This window comes from Falco peregrinus, chromosome 7 (assembly GCF_023634155.1).
Source record: "Falco peregrinus isolate bFalPer1 chromosome 7, bFalPer1.pri, whole genome shotgun sequence".
NCBI classification, from domain to species: domain Eukaryota; kingdom Metazoa; phylum Chordata; class Aves; order Falconiformes; family Falconidae; genus Falco; species Falco peregrinus.
The window spans coordinates 87,622,500-87,638,229 of NC_073727.1; the positions used below are offsets into that span (position 1 = coordinate 87,622,500).

Sequence of the window (15,730 nt, forward strand, 5' to 3'; positions counted from 1 at the left end):
CACTTAAGTCCCATTAGATGTAAGATTAAGCATAGGTTGTATGCTTTACTGAGTATGGATGGACTTAAAACACATGCGTCAGCTTGTATTTTGGTACACTGCTGGATGGGATTGTAGCGGATTCTCTTTCAGATTTGAGATTGGATTTTCTTTCTAACTCTGTCAATACCTGCTTTTGAAATTCATACAAATAAAAATACTAGACAATTAAAACTGGATAATTACAGAACACATTCTGGATACTGAAATAAATGTAATAAGCTGTCTCCTTCCAAGGAAAGAAAAAACCCCACTGGCAATCAAAAGCAGCTTCAGTGACAAGGGAATATTTAATTTACGGAATATTTATGTGAATTTGTTTCTACTTGACAGATTAGCTCCTACTAATCAGATAAGAAATTTAAAAGTCACTTTCTACACTCTAGAGTGATCACTTTAAGTGCCCATTTTTTCTTTATCAATAGTCAAGCTTTTCTTTATCTCATCTAACTTGTTTTCCTTCTACCTACTCTTCACCTCCTCTTTATTGATTTAATACCAAGAATCTTTTCATATTAAAGAACTTGGCAAATGTCATGTAAGAAGCCTGCATCCCTGCTGCTGTTTGGATTTGCTCGCTGACACAGGCTTACAACATCTTGTAGCTCAGAGGTTGCTTTCATTATTGTTTGAGCTGTTTGAGAGGGGCTGGGCATCTGCAGCCAGAAGACACAGCAGCAACCAAGTCATAACGCAACCTCTAGACCCACGTTAATATTCCTGTCTTTTTAATAACATTAATCAGTATTTGCCTAAACTCAAATGCAAATGTGTGGTTGTGCTTTAGGGGTTCAAAAATGTGTTTAATATATTAGGTGGTGGAAAATAAGTGAGCCAATACAAATAAAATTGGAAGCTGAATTAATAGTATAAAAGGAGATTATTTTAGATTTCTGAATTATCTGCCTAATATGATTATTTTGCTGAGTTTTGAAGCAGTTATTGCCTCATGTTAAAATTTAATTAGGATCTGCTATTTTACACACAGATGTATTTGTATGGAGTAAGCCTGTACCTGCCAAACCCAAATGATACTAGCTGCAGCTGTTGGAGAGGTGTTTAATTGGGGCCAAATGTTGTTGTGTTATTACTTGATTAGTCTAATATTCCCTCCAAGGCACAAAACGGGCTGGGGGACAGCCAGTTAATACTGCACTGCATGCTGGCCTCATTACTCCCGGAGTTGCTTCAGACTTTCACGCTAAGTTCAGGACAAACCTGACTTGTTGCAGCAGAATCCACGCAAAACCGGAAAGTCCGTTGCCCTTTTCCAGCAAATTCACTGAGACTCCTTAAAAAGTGGGCAGGATGATGCTGGTGCAGCTAAACATCCAAGTTTTAGTGTGATAAACATTGTGATTTGACAGACAGCTGCCTGGATTTGAAGAGATGAGATCCGATGTGCTGGTGCCTACTGATTACACAGTGATTATTTAAATCCTTGTTTGTTGTTGGGAGCTGTTTACTGAACACAGCAGCCTATCAAGAAGAGACTTCCCAATCTGAACAAATAAACTGTGTAATCCTAATAGCTAACAAAGTGTTACAGAAATAATGAAAAACTTCAAGGAGGGTGTGGGGGCTGGAACGTGGGTGAGTAACTGTCGGAGCGTACATCCCTCACTAGCGCCTGTCGGTAGATTTTCAGGGAGCAAGCAACTCCTCGTCAGGGCAGCGGGTTGTACTGATAACAAGATAGCTCGTAAAGGTAAATGAAATTACAGTCATGGGTCTGTGTCTTTTTTTAAGAAAAACCTAATTATTATAGGAGTAGGGTTTTAATAATGCATGGGGCTGTTCCAGAATAAGTAAGTATCTATTACCGCTCACGAAAACTGTGTTTTACTTTACTTGCGCTTGGTTTTACCCAAGCATACCAAAACTACTTCAGGAAGAGCTATGGGATTTGAAGAGCTATTTGACCCACGATGAAAAGGAAAATAAGAATTCAAAAATTTGCTTTGTGGCTTCTGTGGCTTTAACAAATTGGAAGAAGTCTCATATATACCATGACGTAAATATATTTACCCTTCTGCCTTGGAGTAATGGGCACTGAAATCTGCTCAGAAAAAGCTTATGTAGATCTGGGAAATTGTGAAGTAGACAAGTCGTCATTGTTTTTATTGTCGCAGTTGTCATACAGACAGACCTAAAGTGGTGGTTGGATTTCCTCAACTGCAGATCAAAATTTTCAGGACTTCCTTAAAAACCTTTGCCTGGATAAACTAAAAGCCCTGGAGATTTTGTACAAGGAATGGCATAGTAAGGGATTTGAAGTGAAAGTGTTTTCTGCGTTGCTCTGCACTGAGCTGGAGGACTAGAGCATCCCAGGAACCTTATGTGAAGTGCTGGTGTATGGCATCCAGGAGGGGCAGTTTAGGCCACATTACTGAATTTGAGGATGGACTTTTTATGGTCTGAGTATGAAGTGTCATGTGAATGGCCCAGAATTTGGTTTCACAATTATATGCTGGGATTAGTTCCAATTTGTACCAGAGTAAATGGGTATGGATTCAGGCCCAGTAGGGCTTATTAAAATATGTCTCTACTTTTCTTGGAAAATTCTGTTTTTTCCTTTAAAGCATGGAAATACTTGGCTGCAAACAGAAAGCAAAACATTTATCTCAAGTTGCTCCAATGTGATTTACAATGTCTCAGTTTTTATCTAAACCAAACCAAGAGGTTTCATCTTGGGACAATCTGATGTTAAAAAGTTTAGCTTTAATTTTATATATATATTTTTTTAACTGTAGTTTACTAGGGCACCACTGTGATTTTCTTACCATTTGAAGTGCAGCTAGCTTGTACCTCATTGGGCTGCATGGGTCAGCCTGCCCTGCCTGTACCGCAGCACGCGTTAGTGCAGGGACTTGTCGTGGTACAAAATGGGAACCATTGTTGGGAAGCAGTTCAGAGGAAGCGGGTTGCTTTGGGAAAACGGGGGTGTTTAGCTCTTGAAATACAGTTCTTATGAAGCATTGTGACAACTTACAAGGATCAAATTGAATATTGAACTGAAGTGAAACATTTGCTTATATATGCTAAGATGTTTTGCTTCAGCAGAATGACATATGTTCATATTTCCCTGGAAAAATCTTCAGCCTTTGGCTAAAATATTTTTTTTTTTTCTTTCTCTTTGCTTTCACGTGTATGAGCTCTTTTTTCCCCCCAAAGAAGTCAAAATTATATGTGGAAATAAGACATTACTATTGGAAAAGTATATTTTGAGAACATTCACAAATATACAACTATTTTTGATGAAAAAAACCCTGTTTTGGTCTATTGTTTCCACCATCCTAATGCACAGTTTTGCAGCTCTATTCATGCACAATCATGTGCAAATATAAACAGCCCTACTTGGCTGATGTACTTAAAGATGTTCCAAGCATTAAAGATAAGATGTTGCATTTTATTCTGGGTTATAAAACACTAACAACCGTTTTTCAGCACAATAAAAAGAGAGATGGGTAAATGTGTTTTATATTTAACTTTTGAGGTTTTCAGCTTGTTCTGGACAGGAAATACTTGAACGATAAGCTGTTGCTGTCTGTTCTCAGCTCTTCCCAACCCTACCTCCACACTCCCACTAAGAAAGAAGTGAAGGGAAAGAAGAAAGCTCTCTTTCTGGGTAGCTGGAAGATGGAAAGGCTCCATAGGGAGACAAGAGAATAGCAACCCTCCATACTATTTTCTCTGTGTGAGAAGAACAAAGACAGTTTTCCTGGCCCTTTGCCTTGCCTCCCCCTCTTCTCCCTTGGTGGTGGAAATCATCCAGCTCTCACGTCCCAGCAGTCCCTGGCAGTGGGGAGGAACTGCTGTGACTTCTCTCTGTGTTAGGTCCCTTGTGAATTAGTCTCAGATTTGATAGGGATTCTCTGTTTCTCAGAAAAAATGCATGTTATTGGAGCGAGTGTTCAAATCTGCTGGTTTATGGAGTTTAAAATTATTGTTAACCTTTCATGGGAATTCCCGAAGAAGAAAAGAAGTAAATATTTTATGAACTTATCCAGCTCTTAAAAGCTCCTTTGATGAGTCCTCATGTCAGAGGAGATTTAAGTAAAAAAGAGAGAGACTCCTGATGGGATAAACTTTTTCTTATGTCTTTGAATTACAGGTCAGGCTTTGCTTTTTAACAACGAAAAAGAAGTCGGAACAGGTATTGACTTCACAATGATGCGGATCAGGTTTGTGTACTCATGCAGACATAAATGAGAATTCAAAGCCAGACACCATCTCACAGAGGGAAGAAATGGAAAATTAAACCTCTCATTATTGCATTGGAAATTATAGGATTATATCACCCATAGCATGTAACAAATGTTGTAGCCAGCTTTGCTGAGTGGATTTGCAAGACTCTTTGGAAACTAGAAATTTAGAAATACTAGTTAAAGAAAGAAATAGTAATTGCAAGCTACTTTTTATCTTTGTGATACATGTATAACTTAGAGCTTTCTTAAAAGGAGAGTTATCTCTCCAGCCTCATCTGCTTTTAAAGTTGATTTCATTGTGGACTAAAGGAGCAGCTTAATGAAGACCATATCCTTTAAACATCTGCATCCATTTGATCAGTAGACCATAAACCTGTGTTTCCCTTAGGTGTTTTTGACCTGACTCTATCCTTACTGGCTTCACTTGCAGCAGAGATTTAATTCACAGTGTTTAATTTTCAATTCTTAATACTCATCTATGCTGTCTGTTTATGTAACAAACATTTAATATTAATCTAATTCAACAGAATGTTGTTTAAAACTGAGGAAGTTCTGATTTTTTTCTACTGCTATCATAAATTGTCCTAAAAAACCCAGAACATTATATAAGAAAGAAAAAAAACCCAACAGTGGCATTTAGAGCTTACCACTGAGCATCACACAAGCTGTCAAACATTTGTCTTTGACTTCTTGACACAATAAAAAAAGACTTAAAGATTTTTTTTTTCCTTTGGCACTTACAAATATCCTGGAGTTTATGTGTGTTTCTGAGGAAAAGAAGAACTTGACCTAAGTGGTTACTTTTACTATTTTGGATTCTTATCCATTACAAATGTGAGTGCTTCCAAACGCGATGGGCCATGGAGTGTAGCCCTGTCCAGGCAGGGTATGTGTGTTCAGGTTTCTCGGGCATCCGTGATCAGTGAATGGAAGGAATTGTTAAACCGTACTAAATGAGAACAAAAGCCCCAGTGAAGTATTCCCTTACTCAGAGGCAGCTTTCTGTTTCAATCTCCTTATTCAATTACATCATGGGATAATATGCATGAGACATTGAGCCAGAATCACTTTAATCAAATAAAGAAACTGAAAAGCACTTCTACTCTCAGTATCATTTTATTGAGATTAATACTGTTATTGTCTACAGTGTCCATATCAAAGCATCTGGATTGATTTAATCATTTCAGGCAAGGTTACAGAGAGTATCCTCAGTACGTGTCCATCAGCATATCTTTATGGAGATCAGTGCCCTCTTACTGGTTTACATCAGCCCAGGGTTTACCTGGTAACTTCAGACCCCAGCCCAATTGGTAAGTTTCTGGATGAACTCTGACTCACTATTCAATAATCATGAAAGGGAGCACCGTTATTTGAAAAGAAGTGGTATATACTGTTTCCCATGTGAGACCTGTCTGCTTTTTACCAGGTGAGAGGTGGCAAGAGGCTCTGTCATTGCCCTTGCCCTCTAGGGCTCTGTTGGTGCCTCTGCTGCCAGCGCAAGACAGGACCTGTTTCCAGGCTCGGGGAACACAGAGGGCTGCCAAGAGCTGGTGACTGCCAAGGGTAAGTGATTACTAAGAATGTAATGAGGTAAGGAAAAGCTTCTTGGTTTTCCCCCTTCTCTAGTACTCCCATATGTGGTCAGACATGAGCTGGACTGAGTACAACATTTCAGCCAAGCCAGATGCCACAACCCTTAAATCAGCCTGTGACAAGGTGAGAGAGAAACAAGGACGTGGCTGCTCCAGTTTGGCTGGAGCTTGGTTGATCCACTTTGAATCCATTTTTAAAAAAACACGAATGGACCGATTTAAGTCATTGCTATGATTAGGCCTTTGGTGATCCTAATTAGGGGTTTGTCAGCTAATGCAGAATGGTGTTTGAGAAAATATGGCTAGGGTCTGAATGCCAAAATGTAAGGGCTTGATTTGTGCATCTGTGTTAACAAGCTGTGTGAGGGGATTTTCATCTGCAACATGCCTTCCTGGTAAGCCATGTGCTCGGTGACAAAGATAAGGAAGGTGGCATGAACAGGGATATCTCACTCTTACTGCTCAGCCTTCCTTTGTTCAAAAGATTTCTGTTGCCAAACCAAGGGAGAAAAGTGTGTGCTATTGCACACGCTTATCAAGCCACTGTGACATCAACAGCAAAGATGAGATTGAATCTGAGTGTTATCTGACCAGAACATCAATAGAAGAGATGGCCAAGTACCTCCACGTGCCAATTGTCTCTCCAAGTGTCTGGCTGATGGTTGTAAGTGGCAAACACATACCCTGTAATACACATCAGTTCTGGAACAATTTGCGAAGGGGAACAGGTCACAAATAACTTAACTATCACTAATAGTAATCTGTAATTAATACCTTGTTAGGCTCTATTCCTTTAAAGCTACCCCCTGGGAGAAGCCACTAAGTCAAGGGCACATCTTGGACAGAACTCCCCCTACAAATCTCTCTGTGGGATTACCCTTGTGTTTAGCCTTGCTGTTGAAATAATCAATTACGTTCATCTTCTAATTAATGAACTAGTATCCATTTCATAGAACATGCTCATGCTGTAATTACCGCAATTGTGTTACCAGTGGAGCACACAGGGAACAAACGTGTATGGAGTGCTGTTGAGCTTGAATCGCATGCTGCGGGGAGGCGAGGGTAATGTTGCCTCTGCTGTTGAGTAGACACGTTTTTTTGATGAGAAAATAGAGAAGAATTTGACCAAAATGCCACTAATGAGATATTTTTTTCTCTAGTTTCCTCTGTATTAACCATACCTTTCTCTTCTATAATCAGAATTTATTCAGGTTTTGGTTTAAGCATTTGTTTTATCTCAACTGCAGCAGAAAGTCTATGCTGCACAGTAGGAAAAGTCTCCAATGCACATTGTATGTTGAGAAAGAAAAAGACGTTTAGCTTCCTTCTATTATTTTTTTTTATATATATAATATACTGTCAAACATTTGTGTGTATAAGGTTTCAAAATTCCGTGGTATCTTGAAAATCTTTAATAAAAAGTATAACATCAATATTAAAGATGTCTGAATAGAGGCTTTATGTGGAGTGAATTAGATGGACAGTTTGATCACTTGGAAAGTGATACTTCCATTTGAAATGAGTTTACCTGATAATATTTTAGACCGTGTATCAATTAAATTCTATATTGAAAATCAGAGAGAAAAAATATGTACATAAAACTTCATTAAAGCCAGGTAGAAATGTCACAGTGAGTCACTGGGGCAGTTCTCTAACCAGTGTAAATTGACCTGGCTCCACTGAATTAAGAGAGGACCTAACTCTTTAAGTTCAGCCTTCCAGTGAATCTAAATGTGACTCATAAATATATACATGTACACATGCAATTTCTTGTACGTGTTTCTAGGACTAGTTATAAAACCAGCTTTTCTATGTTCCTTCTGGAATCTGAGAATAATATACAGATTTATTTCAGTGAATCAGGACATGCAGCAATGAAAGGTAGCTGGGAGGACCACGTAAGGGGCTCTTTGTACATTGAAACAAATGAGTAGATTCGTAATACACTTTTGTCAAAATGTGAAACAACAAAAAAGCAAAGGATTTGTTTTGTGGATTTTTTTGTTTTGCTCTGTCACTTTTTCCCCAGATGGTTTTCTTGTTATCCTTTGAACACCTTAGACCTAGTTTAAAATTTGCGTTTCAGTTGGTTATACAACTGGTATTTATTTCATAACACCTCTTTGCTACTGATCATCTGGTGGAGGAATGTTGCTGTATGCTTAACAAGTTAATGTTCTGTTATGTAGATGATGACAGAAAATATCTGCTTGATATAATTACAGTTTTAGACCAAAGAAGAAGAAAATTCCATTAATAATTTATACATATGATAATCAAAGCAAGTTATCTATTCCATACTCCAGAACAGAAGCAGTATGTAATAATTTTTCTGGAAATTAAAGCAACTATTTCTCGCTTTGGCTTCCTCATGCATTTGTGTGCCAAGTTTCAGCCTGAAGCAGATTTTAATGGTTGTGTTATGAAACTCTCAAAGCGGCTGTGATGAAGACACTGACAAACCGAGCAATACTGGTGTTGCCCAGTTACACTGCTAAAGTTACACACAAGAAGTTATATAAATCATTATGCAGTTGATGTATGTCAGCTGCCAAATGATGGGATTTGAAAGGAAATTCTGTATGTGCAGCTTATTCCAGAATTTTCTTCTCCAATGTTTCTTTTACCTGTCAGCAAAATCACTTGTCCTGTTGCGAGAGTATGAATATTGAATTAATGGACCTCTGTCCCAATACAGAGAAAAGTTTCCCGATGGAAATTCCTATACTTTGGAGCAGCCAGCTGTACTAGGGCTTTGAACTGACGTGTATGTCTGGATGTGTGTTTGCTTCATCAGTGGGATGCACAGAGACAGCACTTCAGAAACCTGTGCTGGCTTGTGCTCTCCCTCTTTCCCCTGGATCTATCAGGAAAAAACTTTCTCATGAAGAGGCATGTGAACACTCTGTATGGAGCTGTGATAAATTACAGATGCATAGTAGATTAAATTTATGCTAGCTACCCTTGACCTCCCCCTGTATGCTTTACTTATTAATCTCTTCTGGGATCACTTCTGCTGAACAGCTTCCGGGATATCCCCATTTTAAAACTAGACTGCTAGAGGTGTGCATGAACACATGATGCTACTGAAGGAGGGAGGAGATGTGAGTTAGAGACCTCATCAAGGAGAAATGTTTTGCTGGTTTGGAAAACTGAACTAGAATGGAGGAAGAGGAGGAAAGTTACATCTCTGAGCAACACTAGATTAATGTCAGTGCCTTTCAGCACTGCTTCCTCTTTCTGTCTGTATTCTGGTGGTGGTGTGCTCATACACAGACAGGTATCTAATCATGATTAGGATACAATGGCCAAATCTCTGCTCCATTTTGATCCAATTCTGGATTCAGATCTTAGATGATAAGTCAGTGAAGTCAACCTCTGTGCTACCCTCTCCCATGTCCTCGTACTGACATTTTCATCCTCAGCACAGAGGCTGTGAAAAGGGGTCCATATAAACTCACTCAACATGTCAGCTCTGGGAAATTGTGCTCCTTCCTTTCATGAGCCAGTGAAGATAAAAATACTATCCCACCACCATCCATTAAACGCATTCTCTATATATAGAGAATATATTAGAATGATACTACGGATATTGAATTTATCTTCATGAGATGGGGATGGTCTCATCAGTCATGAGTGTCACAACTAAGCAAAGACACAAGTGAATAATGAAGCCACCCTTATCGAGTACAGATGAATTCAATTTCCTCTGCACTATAATGTCATATTTGATTCAGTGAACTATAACATCTACTTTTTATTTTTTAAGTTGCCCATGGGTTCTATCTTTTTCTCATTCTCCCTCTCTAAAGTTGTTTATACGATGCATTTTTCTGCTTTTATGCATCTTGCATGCCTTTTTCCTCTGTCTGACATAACAACTAAGTTGAATCATAAATGGCATACACAGAATGAGAACACTTACCATGTCAGGTGCCTGAATTCCCTGCCCCTACTAGCTTTTCTGGAGGACTTATCCCTGGCAGTTATTATGACAACACCTCAGGCACAGAACTGCAGGCCATGGGTAAATGGGCTTATTCTGGGGTATCTGTAAGGCTATGTTCTCTTGTATTTTTTTGAAAAAGTGTGTGAGTCTGTCCACCTGACGGACAGAGTAGCATGAAGGAACTAACTGTAGGAGTGCCCTTGGTGTTAAATAACCATAACTGTCATGAACAGAGGCTGCAAAGAATAAACCAAATGTATTCGATACTGTGCGGCAGTAGGTCATTACTGTAGCCTTTCAGTAGTCAAAGGGGGCTTGTAAGAAAGATAGGGACAAACTTTTCAGAAGGGCCTGTTGCGGTAAGACAAGGGATAATGGCTTTAAACTAAAAAAGGGTGGATTTACACTAGATATAAGAAAGAAATTTTTTTAAATTCGTGTGGTGAAACACTGGGACATGTTGCCCAGAGAGGTGGTAGATGCCCCATCCCTGGAAACATTCAGGGTCAGGATGGACAGGGCTCTGGGCAACCTGATCTAGTTGAAGATGTCCCTGCTCATTGCAGGGGGAGTTAGAGTAGGTGACCTTTAAAGGTCCCTTCCAACCCAAACCATTCTATGCGCAGAACAGTCCCTGTGAAAACAAAGAAGGAGCAAAAATTCCCATGGCCTTCCTCTCTCTTATCAGGACAGTTTTTAGTATAAGTAGAGCTAATCAGAAAGCGTGCTCGTCTCCACACCGCGTGCCACCTACCCTTTCCCCTAGAAAATGCCTTCCCTGTGTGCTGCCTATCAGCCTGCCCAGTACACTGCTCTTTCAGGATGCTTTGGATGCACCGGCAACAAATGCCAACCTCACAGCGCTGCCGCAGCCAGGCGTTAGGCGCTGCTAGAAGTGCACAGGGACAAAGCATACTCAAACCCTTCTCCACGCCCACCACTGAAGCTGTGCTGATGTGCTGGCTGCAGACAATACCAGATTTGTTTTCAGTCAACTTCGCCGGTCACATAATCCTGCAAAACTGAGGTCTATCTGCTTAAACAGGAGAATGTGCCACTTAAGCTACCAAGGGCTGAGCGTAGCGCTGTCTCTGGGAAGATCTCCTCTGGGCTGGCACAGCACTTAGCACGGTGGTGACATGGCCTCTGGCTCAAATCCCTAGAGATTGCTGTAGTTTTTCCTCCTTGCAATACAAAGAATAAACACAAATGTGTTGCATGAGCAATGCAGCTGCTGCATCGACTCTGAGCATGATGCTGTTTTGTACTAAGACTGTATATTCTGTATTGCTTAATACAGAAAAGAGCACAATAGCTCAATTTCAAGCTAATTATAGCAGTAGAAGATTCTGTGAGAATGCCTCTCCAGGTTTTACCAATAAACTCCTTAGAGAAACAAGGAAACGTATTCACATTATATTTACCTAATAGATGAGATTCAGTCTATTAGATGAGATATGAAGTAAATTAAATTCCATGGCAGGTGAACACCCTGAGGGTACTGTAGTTTATAACACTATTAATATTCTGTAAGACCACTGCATGAGCCTAGTACAGCTAACTTCAAAATTAGCTTTACAGGCCACCTGCAGAATTTTTTCTGGTTGCTTTCATAGCCAGTGCTGCAATCATAGATAATTTAACATAAATATTAAGTAAATAATTGGTTCAGAATATTTCAAGGTTAGGGACATAAATCTCATTCCCATTACACAAATGCAAACCATAAAAATACAAGGTGGTACTTAACCTGGCAATTTTAATTTCCAATGAGCCATATTCCCTTCCATTTATTGAAAAATAGAAAAGACCTAAACAAATTCTACAGAATGCAGTTACAGAAGGTTTAGAAGAATAATTGTGGAGAGGAGATATTAATTCAGAGCTCTATGTAAAAAATGCTCAGGCTGATAAAATTACTGTAACGAGCACTACTAAGGTTTTAGAGTGCATTTATATAGATTTAGTGATATACATATAGAGTGAAGCTTTTTTGTTATGCTTTTCTGAAAATGATTTCTGAAGCTGAGCACTAGCTGAGGTAACAAGAAAGAGGTGGTAGGTGTGCCTCATTATGACAGCTGTGGTTATGAGATGCTTTCTAATTAGCCTCCGGAAGCTTACAACTTGCAGGTTAGCCAGAAGTAATCATCACAATAACTAGGTGGTCTCTTAGGCGGAAAAGTACATTTACATTTTGAAGGAGGTAAGCTCTTTTTCTAATGCAGTTCTCTAGTGCCAGAACTTGGGAACGGGATCAAGAGGAACTGATCTCGGATGTCAGACTTCCAAAAAAACCTTAGCAGTTTGTAGCAGTGATATTTGTGGGGAAAGTCAGCAAGGTACTATGTCTATTATGTACATTTTCTCATCATCAGCAGACATTTTATTTGATTTTCTTTTTAGCATACTGCTTGCATTTTTTTCTGACTGTAGTGTGTCTGTATAGATTCTTGTTTGATGCCCTTGTTTCTAATTTGTCCTTAAGGGTACAAGGAAGCTTGTATTTTAATTATAGCTTCAGAGAGTAAGTTGGTTTAATTAGCCTTCCATTGCTTTCCAGGTTCTTCTCAAAACATTTGCTCTCTGTTATTATTGTCAAATTGTAAGAGGTGGCTGAGGAAAGAGAGCTGCAGGTGTTCCTCACAGATCAGGCAATGCCTGTTAATGTGAAACTGATCTGAAGAAATAATTTTATCAGCACTTGTCATAGAAAAAAATGCAATCAAAGAATCTGCTTTCAGAGTTCAGCTCTGTTGGCTTTTACCTGTTGCTTCCTTACTACGTATGGCAATTGCTTTAGGTTTAGAAAGATTTTTATGTGTTCTCTGTATTTCAGACCATTAAATATTGAATCTCAACAAGCTATGTCTCCTTTAAGTGATTCCATTAGAAGACATCTGCAGAGGATACCTGCTGACTGTTCCTCCGCTGCAGCAGGGAAATCTTGTGCGGATATAAAACTGGGATAGCAGCATCTCCCTCTGGGCTTTCTTTTCAAAGGCAGGTATGTGGAGGCATTGGCTTTGCTGGGGAAGGCCATGCTTTGAATCTTCCTGTCATGGTAGCAAAACCCACCAGAGATGGTTGTTAAGACTGCATCTGAATATTTAGTAACTTAAGCAACTGTTGGGAATGCTGCTTAAGAGTAGTTGCAATGGATTAAAAAGGAGTCAAAATCCACTGAGATCCTGACAAGAAATCTGAGACTTTTTAGGCAGAAAGGTTTTCACTGTCTTTTCTCATACATGCAATGGATGTTCCTCTTCCTGTATACCCAGCAGTGACGACATCTCCATGTGAACTTTTAATTATTAAGTGATGTATTGATTTGGACATAATTTCTCTTTCAAAATTGAAGTAGTCTTGTGTATACATAGTGCTAAAAACCCTCTCACATAGGAAAGTGTGAACAAAACTCAAACTTGGAGCAGGGAAACAAAGGACAGAAAACGAAGGTGGAAGAAGGATATAAAAGAAAGGCAGGGATTGTCTTGCTGCTTCTGATAACTTTCTCCTCAGGTTTATTGAGGTACTAAGGTGTGTCTTGATTACATTTTCCTGTGTCTGCTAACATTCTGATTTTGCTCTTTGATACTATGCGGACTCACACCTACTATTAAACTTTCATGATTGAATAATTTCAGTAGGGAAAAGTCTGCTCCATTAAAGTGCATAGAAGTTCAATAGCTAAAGTCTAAGGCAGACATATGAGGTAATATATAGTGTAACTTTTTATATTCTCAGTTCTTCTTACTACACCCTGGAGATGCTGGGACACAACGGAGACAATGTGTAGTGAATGACAGAAAATGTGTGTAAAAGCATCGTATGGTGAATAAATTAAAGCCTTTAGTCATAAGACCAATAATAGGAGAAGTGTGAAATTAAGAAGTATAAGCAAGGGAGACAAAACATCTAGCAGAACAAATGGATATAATAATTTTTGAACATGTCAGCTCGAATCAACTAAGGTAAACGACTGGAGTCTCAGTGCATGCCTGGACTAGGCAAGCTTTGGCACTGAGTACTGTAAAACGGAAAGGAGTCATAAAGTGTTGGAGAACAGAGCAGGAGTATGTGTCTGACCATTTATAATTTTTTAATCAAACATGGAGCTCATAGCTGGAGTCCGCTAGCTTTGGAGACTACTTTGTCTGTGTATTCATAGACCATTCACAATGCAGTGAGCCATAAAATGCTCTCTCACTTTCTTGCTTCAGTAGTTTCAACACCTTCCTCTGGGACAAATTTCTTTAATAACAAGAGGTAATTCAATTTTGCTCTTGCTCCATCCTAAGCAAACAGTTCTGGCTGTTGTGACTTACCAGATTTGTAGAGGTTGTACAGGGAAGACAGGGTAACAGTCGGAAGCTACTGGGTGCCCTCTCAGGCTGTAAATTGACTGTTATATGGACTATCATGGATACTGATGATTCAGAAACCTGAAGGTATTGCTGTGCTTTGTGGCATGGTGGAAATCAGTGCCTGCCCCACCACACCTTCGTTTATAAGGGTGCTGTAGGCGAGCCTGCGACACAGGGAGCCCAGCCTCCCGCTGTGACAGATGGAGGCAGTCACTATCCATGGGGTTGTACGGTGTGAATACTTGTGGTGATGGCAGTGGGGAAGGTGGTTTCAGTGGTGGCAGCAGGGTCAGAGGTGGAGGTGGTACATTCTTCTGCTGTGTGTGGTGGGGACGGTACAAGGGAAGGGCTCTAGAGGGGCAGCATTGCTTTCCTACAGCAGCCAGGGTGCCTTCTCCTCCCTCCTGCCACCACACTGCTTATGAACTTGCTGCTTAGCGTGTGCTTTGCTGATTTTGGGATCTATTGAACAGAATAAGTTGAGTAGTGCTCTTCATTCCAATAGCTGAATTTCTGTCACAGATATAAGGCATCGGCCAGTGGTAGTGCAATTCAGGGGGCAATATGGCTGTTTGAGTATTCACACGCTGTTCTAACTTGGATTTTATACATCCCTTTAAAGTTGCAAGTCGAGAAGTTAATTTAATTTGTGAAACTGTTGAGTCTGTGAAGAATATCTTGAAATTATCCTTATCCAGTCCTTTAAGATCCTGTCTTATAACTTAGAAAGTATGCTTGTCTTTGTTCTTACTAATAATGAGTACTTACTGACTTGTATTTATATTGCTGCAGAGAGAATGCACATAGCTATATCAGGGCATGAAAATTGATTTAGAAATTGAATAAACTTTTATTCTATCGTGTAAGAACCAAACATTGATTTAGCTGGGTTAGTTTAAAAAGCAAACAACAAAACCCTCAACAGACAGTTTTTCTTTGCAAAGTTTCTCAAGCCTTCCTTTGAAGCATCTGCCCCTTTCAGAAAGAGGATAGCAGAGAAGCCCACTGGTGAAATTTGCCTTGTCAAATCAAATATTTTCTTCCTGTAGCTATTTTTCTCTCTAACCTATTAATTTGAGGCTCATCTACAGGCCACATGGTGCCAAAGCTCTGGTCCTGTTTTGTAGTGACTGGGAGTTTCCCTTCACATCGGGGTTTGACAGAAAGCATCCTTACTGCTCCTGAGGATTTCCTGGTGGAAGAGGTTCTGAATGCTTCTCTGTTCTAAAGATATATATATATATAAATATGTTTTTTTAATTCCAAAGCAGCTGTGTTCACCTAACATTTTCCTATATTTTCCTTTTTTCTGCTCTAGATGGCAATGTAACACTTTTTCATCCACTGGGAGCCTCATGTTTCTGTAAAATTTGTATAAACCTAGTAAGCGAGCAATAGATTTATCTTATTATGTGTATACAGTACTAGCTGTAATGGCTCCCCTGCCACTCAGCTGTGACTCTCGCCCCATCACTTGTATCCACTCTCCTTCCCTGTCTTCCTTCCACCCTCACCTCACAGGCTCCCTCTCCTGCTCTTGCCACTGTTACTCCACCAACTTATTTTTTTGACTGC

At 39.6% G+C, this 15,730-nt stretch overlaps 1 long non-coding RNA gene across 2 annotated transcripts in view; it reads left to right on the forward strand.

Moving 5' to 3' along the window:
• LOC114012017 (uncharacterized) overlaps positions 1-12,782 on the forward strand; it is a 100,053-nt gene extending 87,271 nt beyond the window's left edge. Inside the window, exons 6-8 of one of the 2 annotated variants that reach the window (XR_008748166.1) lie at positions 4,154-4,223; positions 5,435-5,810; positions 12,628-12,782. This is a non-coding gene — a long non-coding RNA (uncharacterized LOC114012017). Of the gene's footprint in view, positions 1-4,153; positions 5,811-12,627 lie in introns of both variants that reach the window. The other variant, XR_008748167.1, reaches the window with a different exon arrangement.
• Positions 12,783-15,730: the final 2,948 nt, after the last annotated feature.